Source organism: Lissotriton vulgaris, chromosome 5, assembly GCF_964263255.1.
Source record: "Lissotriton vulgaris chromosome 5, aLisVul1.2, whole genome shotgun sequence".
NCBI lineage: Eukaryota > Metazoa > Chordata > Amphibia > Caudata > Salamandridae > Lissotriton > Lissotriton vulgaris.
The window spans coordinates 1,334,416,085-1,334,428,208 of NC_141693.1; the positions used below are offsets into that span (position 1 = coordinate 1,334,416,085).

The following is a 12,124-nucleotide window of genomic DNA, read 5'->3' on the forward strand; positions in this document are numbered from 1 at the left end:
GGTCTAGTTAGGATTGCGTTTCTATAGCACGTTTCAATGCAGTAATGGCTTTCGACTCCCTGTAGTGGTCCTTCTTGAGGGCGACCCTAAATAAATTGGACATACCCTGAGGCTTTCAAGACCTCATCATGCTAAGGTCTGGGGTCATGATCAACTCACTGATGCCTTCCCTGTCTCCAGAGGCACTCATTAAGGATGCCCTCTGTCCCCTTTGCTTTTTATTATAGCCCTGGCCGCCTGATCCGACATTTACAAGAAAGCCATTTGCACAGAGGGCTACACTTTCGCAGAGGCCCACTCTTCGCATCTGTACAAGCCGATCATATCCTTTGGTTTGCACGAGACCCCACCGCCCCACACACACACGCACCTTCCCCCATCATCCAAGAAATAATATGATACAGTGCCTTTTTTGTCTCTCTATACATTGGAGTAAGTCTGAGCTATTTACACTCCCGGAGGCCACTGTTCTCTGTACTCAGTAATATCCCGATCGTGGAGTGATGACCCCCCCCCCCCCCCCCCCCCCTAACTACCCCTTTCCATTGCAGGGTACATTGCCATCATTAAGATGATTGTGCTCCCACGCTTCATTAATCTGTTCTTAAACAACCAGATTGTATTAACTAACTCCTTCTTTTCCACCTTACACAGCCTTCTGACCCACCTCATATGGATGGGCCACTGCCCCAGAACAAAACGCCAGACGCTGATCCTACTGCATGTCAAAGGTGGTATTGGTGTGTCGGATCTCCGATTGTACTATCTAGTGGCACTGTGCCTCTTTACCTTCTACTGGTACCACTGGAACGCCAGAAGCCGTCCCGGAAGCTGAAGCATGTCCAGGCAGAACAGCTTCCGCTGTCCTTGATTCTACCCCAGGGACTGCCACGGGATCCCTCAGATATTCAAACACTCTGACATTCTGTGTGTGGTCCAAACTCTACAAGAACTGATCTCTTGTATTCTCCAGACATCCCCCTCAAAAACAATCCATGGCTACCAGTGACACAGGAGAATCTAGTACAGGGCACACTTTCAACTCGCCACCTACGCACCATGGTCGACCTCTTTATAAACAGCAAAGTGGACTACACATCGCATTTGAGGCCGCTGGGGTCACCTCTTCTGTGGACAAATTTATCTTTCTCTTCAGCACTTTTTGTGAAAAATTGCCCGCTTAACCTTAGGAAACAGCAGAATTCCCTCTCCTTACTTTAGTGATATCGACTACTGACTGCACAAGGTTGGTCTCCTGCCTTTATCACCCCTGCTTAGCACTGAAGCCAATGCTTGCCCTCACGGGCAGAGTGGGAATGTGATCTGGGATACCCCATTCCAGATGAGCCCTAGGACTACTGCTGCATACAAACTAAATTACTATCCAACAACAGTAGGCACTAACTGCTTCATTATGAATAATGCATCGAGCATATACCGCTCCTCAAGCCCTAGCGCATTTGGACTCCTCACTCTGCTGCCCCAAATGTACAGCTGATGATGCTGACCTGGAACTGTACCGTTATACAAGCCTATTGGGGTGTATATGTGCCCTCATTTCTAATATGTTGGAGCATAGGATCAACCCTGACACCCCTCCCTCCCATCTTGGCGCTTCTGGGGTATATTGAGCTCTGACCACAGACAATACGCTGCCATGACTTTGTTGTTAGCCAAGTGGCGCATAGCCCTCTTACGGGGTAGTAGTAATGTTTTGTTCGAGGCATATGGGCTGTAGATGGTACATTTATGAATAGATGGCTATCTGGTGTTGGGCTCGGATGATTGCACTTGCTTTACTCTTGGAGAAGTCTTTTGTAGTCACGAGGCTGGTGACTCCTCCCTTAGGTGACAGTGCGCATGGGCATCGGCTCCATCCTTAGATTTCTTTTTTCCGCCATCGGGTTCGGATGAGGATCGAAGCGCTCCGGATCAACTTTGAGAAAAAGTTATATTTCGGCGCGTATTCCCTTTCCAATTCGACGGTATTGTCTATCGAGCGCGAGTTCATTCCCATTTCGACGTCAACATCGAAGATTTCTGACTCTACGTCGACGGGACCGTGAGGCCTTTTTCGACGTAGTCCAGCCCGGAGTCCATGGAAAGGACTCCATTCAAGAAATGTCCAACGTGTGGTGCTAAGTTTCCACACAAGGACCTACACGAGGTGTGCAACCTCTGTTTGTCACCTGACCACGAATCCAGGGATTGTGAAGCCTGTGCAGCTTTCTCCTCCAAGTCGACGATTAGAAACCGTCGAGCCAGAAGATACGAGGTATCGAGGATGGAGTCAAATGCAATCCCAGAACTGTTCGAGGTCGAACACTCCGAGGAGGAAGAAGATGAGGACGGGTCGGGGTCGCAAGCGGACGAGTCTGATGTCGAAGAAGTCGACGTTCATCAAACCGTGAGTGACGATGTCCCTTTACCAAAAAAACGACCCCGATTGGTGTTGACCCCGCCTTCGAGCCCGGTCAGACAACCCAAAAAAGTTTCCGACGCACCGCCTTCTGGCTCAGCAACGAAACCGAAACACTCGACCCATCACTATGTCGGATTCCAGAAACGGTCGACATCGACACCGAAGCTCCACACCAAGGAGAGCTCGAAGTTGAGACATTCCATTTCAAAACCGAAACCTGCTTCGACGTCGAAGATTCCCTCGACACCGAAAAGATCGGACTCGAGCAAAGTATTGGTGCCGAAAACACACAGCACCGCGACACAGAAGCAAAAACACCTATCGGACCCGAAATCTTCGGTACCGACACAGGAGCAGGACATAGATCCAAAACAAAAGACTTTGTTTATTGATCTACAAACTGGCACGGTGGTGGCAAAACAGCCTAAAAGGAGGAAGACTCAGCCGTTGGAGGGTAAAGCTCCTCCTCCTAAGAAGAGGACAATGGGGACAAATACAACTCCTCCCCTTTCTCCACAGCCTATGGACACATCCTCTTCTCCTCTTCCTCATACTTTACCAGCTATCCCTCCACGCCCATCTACACCTCAAACAGGTGTAAAAAGTGACACAGGGGAGGGGGACATTCCTGAGGAGGAAAGCAATACTATCCCAGAGGGGACAGACCCATGGGAAGATTATGATGCAGGAACAGATAATGATAATGACCCTGATCTATATCCCTCAAACCCTCCCCACCTGATGATAATTCGGGTTTTGCACAGTTAATTAATAGAGCAGCAAAGTATCACAAGGTAGTGTTTCTAAATGAAAATCTTCTACCTGAGTTTCAGTATGTAAATCTACCAGCTGCACAAAAATATTCAGGGACCCTACCTATGCTTAAAGGTCTCCTCACTCACACATCAGATATATTTAAAGATCCTGTGAGGGCTAGGGTGTTAAACCCAAGAATCGACAAAAAGTATAAGGCAGCCCCAAAAGACCCAGTATTTATTAAGGGACAGATACCTCTAGACTCGTTAGTGGTCTCAAATGCTCGTAAGAGGGCGAACTCACTAACAACAGCAGAGGCTCCTCCTCCTGAGAAAGAGTCTAAGTTAATAGATGCCTCTGGCAAAAGAGTAGCATCTCAAGCAGCAAACAGCTGGCGCATAGCAAATACTCAAGCGCTACTTGCACGCTATGATAGAGCTCATTACGATGAGTTACAGAAACTCATTACACATCTCCCTAAGGAACATCAAAAAAGGGCAGAACAGCTCCTACAGGAAGGGCTGATAATAACTAACACTTCCATTAAGTGTGCCTTAGACGCAGCAGACACTGCGGCAAGGTCTATAAACACCAGTATCATGTTAAGAAGACATGCATGGCTTAGAGTCTCAGGGTTCAAACAGGAGGTACAAGCTTCTTTATTGAACCAGCCTTTTGATGGAAAAACACTCTTCGGCTCAAGTACAGATGAGGCTTTAGAGAAAATGAAGAAAGACACTGAAACGGCTAAGTCAATGGGAGCATTGCAACAGTCATCTCAGAGAGGTTCCTTTCGTAGATTCACCTATAGAGGCGGATCATAAAATACAGGCACAACCCAACAATCAACCTCTTTTACACCAACATCACCTAGAGGTAATTCAAGAGGTAGTTACAGTGGTAACAACAACAAAGGTAGAGGTCGCGGAAATAACAACAACCACAATTCTCCTACCCCAAAACAGTGACTTCATACAGCTCCTCCTTGTAACACCTGTCGGGGGACGCATATCACAGTTCCTGCCTGTCTGGGAAAACATCACATCAAACAGGTTGGTGAGACAAATTATCCAACATGGTTATTGCCTAGAACTCACTGCTACCCAACCAAACATCCCCCCCAGACAGCGTCCAATGAGTCAAGATCATCTGACATTATTAAAACAGGAGGTACTATCGCTACTACAAAAGAACGCAATAGAGGAGGTTCCACAACCTCAACAAGGAACAGGAGTATACTCTCTATACTTCCTAATTCCCAAAAAGGACTGATCCCTAAGGCCTATACTAGACCGCAGACCCCTCAATGCATACATAAATTCTGAACATTTCCACATGGTCACGCTCCAACAAGTACTTCCTTTACTGAGGAAAGGGGACTTTCTTTCTACACTGGATCTAAAAGACGCCTACTTTCATATCCCAATTCACAAAGCTCACAGAAAATACCTCAGATTTGAGGGGGCGTGGCTAGCAGCCGAGCATGGCGGCAGCCTAAAAGAAGAGCTCCATAGATCGGACGGCCTCTCCTAATATCTGACCACTTATCTGTGCAGGAAAGATGCTCTAGCGGAAGGTCCCGAAGCCTAGGACCGAGCGGAACCCAGGGCAGCATCTTTGAAAACTGTCCGACACCGGAGGCGAAACTTATATCGTGGCGACCCTGAGGCCTGGACGATCACAATAAGCCGGGACCTATCCTGAATGATCGACCGAGAAGGAGCGAGGGCAACTCGGTTCGACCCCACCGGAAACGCACGACCGCGGTCCAAAAAGTTGGTCACAAGCTCAATAACAGCGAGGATTGCTCGAGCAGTCTTGATTGGACTCTGCCACATATAAGTGGAAAAACTAAATGCGATCAGAAAAGAATTCTTTCAGACGGCGGACAGGTGAAACCGAAACCAAAGAAGAACAAAGGGTCGGTCCGCCATCTTAACAAGTAGTGTTCAGTGCATCAGCCGCCTTTGAACATCATCGCCACAGTACCAAGATCCACCTTTTGAAAGTGGGACCTCTGGCCTTATAGTACCTGCTCCCAACTCGCTCAGGAACTAGCAGAGCTACACACTGCGAGAACCTGTGCGTAAAGAGTGGTATGGGCCTACTGTCCATGCAAAGAGAAAGGTGAAGAACAATTGTACGCCAGAATCCACAGAACCCCGGAAGACAGAGAGACATAACGTGCAAGAATCTTGGGGTACGTGGGGGCAAGAATGGCTGGGAAAAACACAAGAGGAGGCACTACGCAGACCCGTAGTGATAGATTTGCCAGTGGTGGAGCGTCATCCTCCCCGTTGGCCCCAGCCGGCAAGATGGCGGAAGGGACGAACACGCAGAAAACACGCTGGAAGACATCATGAGAGCGCTAACTCAAGTACAGGCCACAGTAGGCTCAATATCCACTGAAATCACATTGATCCGTGCCGACTTTCAAAAAATGTCCGAAAAATTGAAATCGATGGAGGTGATCACGAAGTCCCTAGTGGAAGACGTCTCCGATCTTCAAACGGCAATGCAACAAATGGCGGTGGAGAACAAAGCACTATGTGAGAAACTGGACGATCAGGAAGGTCGCTCGAGAAGGAATAACATTAGAATTCTTGGCGTACCGGAATCTGAAGGCAATAGAGCAACAGACCTATATGTGGAGGACCTGATTAAAAAAGAGCTCCAACCAAAGGGACTATCTGCCTTTTTCTCTGTGGAAAGAGCAGGGGGTAAACCTAAGCAAGGCGCGACACCAAGACCCATCTTGGCCCGTCTCTTCAACTTCGGGGACAGAGACGCCATTTTGCAGGCGGCTAGAGTGTCCCCTCCGGTGAAGATCCTAAACTCCACACTGGCCTTTTTTCCAGACTATACGGCAGAAGTTGCGCGACGCAGGAGGACGTTTCTGGAGGTCAAGAGGGAACTAAGAGCGAAAGAGATCCCTTACTCCATGCTTTTTCCGGCTAGGCTAAGAGTGGTATCAGACAATAAGACTTGGTTCTTTGACACTCCTGAACTAGCGAGAGACTGGCTTGATGGATGGAGACCGGCAACACAGCCCCGCAGATCGAACAGATCAAAAAAGGAAAAAAATACGGGACTTCCGGAGGGCTCACAAACGTCTCACAGAATGGAGGAAGAACTCTCACAAGACGGGGATATAATAGACGATGGCGCCAGCAAGGAACACTAACCTCCTGGAGGACAGTCAAAGACTTGACCTTGTACTTTGCGATCTTCCTGAAGGTTGGCTCTAGGACACTGGGCTGAGGGCTTCCGAGGAGAGTATGAGGGGCCGCCGGCTCCGGAGAACCTTCACCCCGCGAGCAAGTATTTGGTGTGGGGAATGGGACAAGCACTCTGCTAAGTTGGGGGGGCGGGCGGTTTTATGTCCATGTGGCAGGGAGGGGGGTTGTTCGGGATATAGGGGGGATTTCTTGTTGTTTGTTTTGTTTGACTCAAGGAAATAATGTGCAGCACGACGTACTGAACACTCAGATGGGTATATACCGAACACTATGGCAAATAGATACTGAAGTGAACAAGCTAGACCTAGTAGATATGCAATGGCACACAACATAAACCCAGCTACTTTAAAAGGGAACCCGTGCACATGTCCGGTAACTCCATTACAATTGATGTCCTGGAATGTGAGGGGCCTAGGAGACAATATAAAAAAAGGGTTGATCCGACAGGGTATTAAAAGACTAAATCCGGATCTAGTCCTTCTTCAGGAGACACACCTAGTGGGGACGGCGAGCAAAGCAATGGACAGACGTGGATATAGTATGGTAGTGCACTCGGACTTTACCTCTGGGTCTCGTGGAACGGGCATCTTAATGAGAAAGGCGTCCCGCTTTATACTGCATTCCACGAGAGCCGATGAGTATGGCCGTTTTCAGTGGCAATTGGGCAATGGGAAGGCAAACCACTCAACATTGTCTCTGTGTATATTCCTCCAGCATTGCATGCGACTACTCTACCCGAATTGGGGAAATTACTGTTAGATCTCCCGGAGGGTGACCTAGTAGTGGGAGGGGATTTCAATGCAGTGGCACACAACACACAAGATAGATTCCCAACCCGAACACACACACTTGGCCCGTCCCGTTTCCACGACTTCATCGAGGCGCAAGGGCTGTTGGATGTTTGGCGACACCTCAACCCCGAGGGCCGCCAGTACACTTACTACTCTGCAACTCATAATAGTCTGTCCCGCATAGATTACTTTCCCACAGTAGGGGACGGTCACCTTACAATTTGTAATGTACAGATTAGGCCCAGGGGTATCTCTGACCATTCCCCCCCCTAACACTACACCTCTCGAGTTCGGGAAGGGTTCGCAAAAGGCTGTACCCAATCTATCTGGGTTATATTAAGGTAGCACATGTACGGAAAGAATTGAAAAAGGCGACCCGGCATTACTTTGTAGAAAACACTGGCACGGTATCATCCCCCACTACCCTGTGGGAAGCATACAAAACAGTTCTGAGAGGTCATGCCATTACAACGATAACAGGGCATAAGCGCACACAGCAACGGGAATTGCGGGAGCTGGAACTGAACCTTAAAGCAGCAAACGCGGCACACATGGAGCACCCAACAGAGGACGCACTACACACACTTAATCTATGCCAACAAGCACATAATGATCATGCGCGGCGGCAAACGATTGAGAATATAACAGCGACAGCGACTAGAGTATACGATATAGGTGACAAGGCCAGTAAACTACTGGCGTGGCTGGATAAGAAAAAAGAGGGTAGCAGGACCATACTACAGTTGGCAGACCCGAGTGGGAAGCTGCATTCGCACCCATCAGAAATAATTGATATCCTCGTGGACCACTTTCAGGGAGTATATACTCCGGAAAGGGAAGTCACGACGAGTGCTGCGACGCTGGCCCTCCAAACGGTGCACACCCCGACTTTACCCCAAGACGCGGTGGATGAACTGGAGGCGGACCTGAAGGTACAAGAGATACAGGCAGCAATCAACACACTACACACAGGGAAAGCGGTAGGCCCCAACGGTATCCCGGTTGAATGGTACCAAACGATGGCAGACACACTAAGTGGGCCATTGCTGGCCATGCTCAAGGATAGCTTGCAGCGAGGGATCCTGCCTCTGGATCAACGGATGGCAACAGTTGTTGCCATCCTGAAACCGGGTAAGCCTCCCGCCGAGTGTACATCGTACCGCCCAATCTCACAACTCAATGCGGAAGCCAAGATATTGGCGAAAACATTGGCTACCAGACTGATGCCTCACCTATCCCGCCTGATCCATCCAGACCAATCCGGTTTTATGCCCCATAGGAGCACGGCACTGAATCTCCGATGAGTACATGGCGCATTGACGCGGGCCCCCCTACTAACGGAACCAGCAGTCATTCTATCGTTAGACGCCAGGATGGCGTTCGACTTAGTGGAGTGGCCGTACCTCTTTGCAGTCCTGGCACACATGGGCTTCGGCCCGAAGTTTATTGCATGGATAAAACTCTTACACACAGAACACTGTCGTGCTTTTTGCGGCCAATGGACACATTTCGCGAGAAATACCGTTGGCCAGAGGAACGAGACAGGGTTGCCCGCTCTCCCCCTTGCTGTTTGCGTTAGTCCTGGAGCCACTAGCAACTGTCATTAGAGACACCCCATTACTGAAAGGGGTGAGTTGGGGGGAGCACTGGGAAGACAGAGTTTCCCTCTACGTTGATGACATGTTAATATACCTGTCCGACCCAGCCGCTGGCATCCCTATATTACCAGATTTATGCAATACACATGGTATCAACTCTGGCTACACCATAAACTGGTCGAAATCGGTCATTTATGAACGGAAAGGTCCTCTGCCACATCTACCCAGCGAATGCCCGTTGACAATTGCAGACTCCTTGTTTAAATACTTGGGAATCTACGTCGCCCGAGACGCCTCAGTCCACACCTGTTACCTCCACTCACTCGCTTAAAGGCAGATGCAAGGTACTGGACAAATTTACCGTTGACACTTTTAGGTAGAGCGGCTCTGTTTAAAATGAAAGCACTTCCACGTTTTCTGTATGTATTGGAGAATACACCAACCCTAGTTCCACCCTCATATTTTAAAAAGGGGACAGCAGTAATTTCAGGTTTGTTATGGGGAGGACGCCCGGCTCGGGTGGCACATATAAAACTCAACCGTGGATGGTATGACGGTGGGATAGCGCTGCCGAATATACAGTTGTATTACTGGGCATCCCAACTCAAGGTGATAAACCAATTAATCCACGCACCACAAGAAGACCCAGCTTATTTGGTGGATAGGACACAGCTAGGCACGCACAGTCTATTGGCACCATTATATAATAAAAGTCTAATGGCAAAACTGATGGGCCTGACGAAACATACGATAGTACTTTGGCATAAGGCGCAGACTAGACTGAAGTGGGGGGATGTAATAACTAAACTAACACCTTTGTGGGACACTAAATCACTGGGATGTCTGAGACCTAGTAAGGGATTCACCCAATGGGACAAAATAGGAATTTCCACAGTGGGAGACTTATGGACAAGTACTGGCATGATTCCATTCTCACTCTTACAACAACAATATGACCTAGGACCTACTGAGACCTATAGGTATATACAGATAAGACATGCATTAATGGCAGCCATCGAGCCGGGGACAAAGGTCCCCGAATCTTCACCGTTGGAGGACCGCCTACTCACTGATTTTATGCAAACGGGGCTACATCACTCACTTATCGAAAGCTGCTGAACAACCTACCCGATCCACTAACTAAACTACGAGACAAATGGGTGGAGGAGTTAGGGGAAATGGACGAAATGGACTGGAATGCCGCATTGGCATCCCCGCGGGAGGCAGGAGTGTCGGCCCGCTTCCGATTGATACAATTTAAAATACTGCACAGAGTGTACTACACCAGAACTACCCTATACAAAATACATAGGACTGATCATCCAAACTGTTTGAGAGGCTGTGGAGAAGAAGGGACACTGCTACACACACTCTGGGGTTGCTAGATCATTAGTGAATACTGGAAACGCATTATGAGGACCATTTCTCAAACACTAGAAGTGTCGCTCACACCGGACCCGAGGGCCTGTTTGCTGAATATATGGGGAAAGACTGACTTAACACGACAGGGGCAGCAGTGGGTAGTGATAGGAACAATGGTGGCCAAGCGTGATATAGCACAGAAATGGGGGGCAGCGGACGCACCGACATTGGCACAATGGTGCAAACACATTGATAGGTTGATGGTGACCGAGAGAGCGGTTTATAAGATAAGAGCCAACCCTCGCAAATGGAACAGGATATGGTTACCTTGGAATAAATATAGGGGTGACCTGTGTGAGCCTTTACCGGAAGAGGAAGATGACAGCTCTGATGAGGAGGATGAGGTTGGCGATTGATACATACCCATAGACGGAATAGTGGGAGGGGTGTGGGCATGAGAAGGGGGGGGATATTTTAAGAAGCTCACAAGATAGGAATAGAATAGTAAATCGGGAAAACCCACTGATATGAGCGATTGACCATATATAGATATCTTGTTATATTGATTATTATTCCTAATGAGTCTGTGGTTTTGTTCAGAAAAAATTACAAAAGTAAGACAATTGATTTCTTTATCTATTGATGGAATGTCTCGAACACAATATCCTTGAATGCTGCCGACCGGAAGGTTGTCGGCTAGATAGCTGTGTATTACAAACACTGTAATGACTATGGCGTGGCAACTGATATCTGAACACGCGAATGATGTATTTTGTATTTGACAACTGCCAATAAAGTCTTACAAAAAAAAAGAAAAAAAAAGAAAATACCTCAGATTTGTAATAGAAGGACGACATTATCAATTCAAAGTCCTTCCGTTTGGAGTTACAACAGCACCAAGGGTGTTCACAAAATGCCTAGCAGTGGTTACAGCACATCGAAGAAGACAGCAGATACATGTCTTCCCTTACTTGGACGACTGGCTAATAAAAGCAACGTCACAAGTAATGTCTTCAAAACACACAAAAGACAATTCAACTACTGCACCAACTAGGGTTTACGGTGAACTACACAAAATCCCACCTGCAACCAAACAAGGTTCAACAATATCTAGGGGCTACTATAAATACAGAAAGGGCTATAGTATACCCCAATCCAGTCAGGATTCAAACCATGATTACCCTAAGTCAAAGATTTCAACCGCAACACTCATTACCAGCTCGAGTGTTCATGCAGTTGTTAGGGATGATGTCCTCTTGCATACTGTTAATCCCATATGCCAGACTACAAATGCGTCCGTTTCAAGAATGTTTAGCAACACAGTGGAATCAGGCTCAAGGTCGGATTACAGATCTGGTGTTGGTAGACGACCGCATGCATCGCTCTCTGAAGTGGTGGAATACAACAAACATTTCCAAAGGGCGGTCGTTCCTAGAGCCAATTCCACAAGTGATACTAACATCAGATTCATCGCTCACCGGATGGGGAGCTCATATGGACAAATACACAGTACAAGGGAGATGGAGTGTACAGCACAGGAGACTGCACATAAATCATCTAGAGCTACTAGCAGTGTTTCTAGCATTAAAAGCTTTTCAAATGCATGTTCTCAACAAAGCAGTCCTGGTCAGAACAGACAACATGACAGCAATGTACTATATTCAAAAACAGGGGGACACACACTCTCTCCAACTATCCAGACTAGCACAGGAAATTTGGAGATGGGCCATTCCTCAAAACATCTTTCTGTTAGCGGAATACCTTCCAGGAGTTCAAAATCAGATAGCAGACATCCCAAGCAGAGAGTCAGAACAAATACACGAATGGGAACTGCACAACCAAATACTGCAACCATTCTTCAAAAGATGGGGGACAACCACAGATAGATCTCTTTGCCACCCTTCAGAACGCAAAATGCCAAAGCTTCGCATCCAGGTACCCACACCACCTGGCGCA

The 12,124-nt window shown here is 47.9% G+C and overlaps 1 protein-coding gene across 2 annotated transcripts in view; it reads left to right on the top strand.

The window, feature by feature from the left end:
- The window catches only part of MAPK14 (mitogen-activated protein kinase 14), a 589,986-nt gene that overhangs the window by 200,964 nt on the left and 376,898 nt on the right, over nucleotides 1–12,124 (top strand). The gene's annotated exons all lie outside the window — the stretch shown is intronic.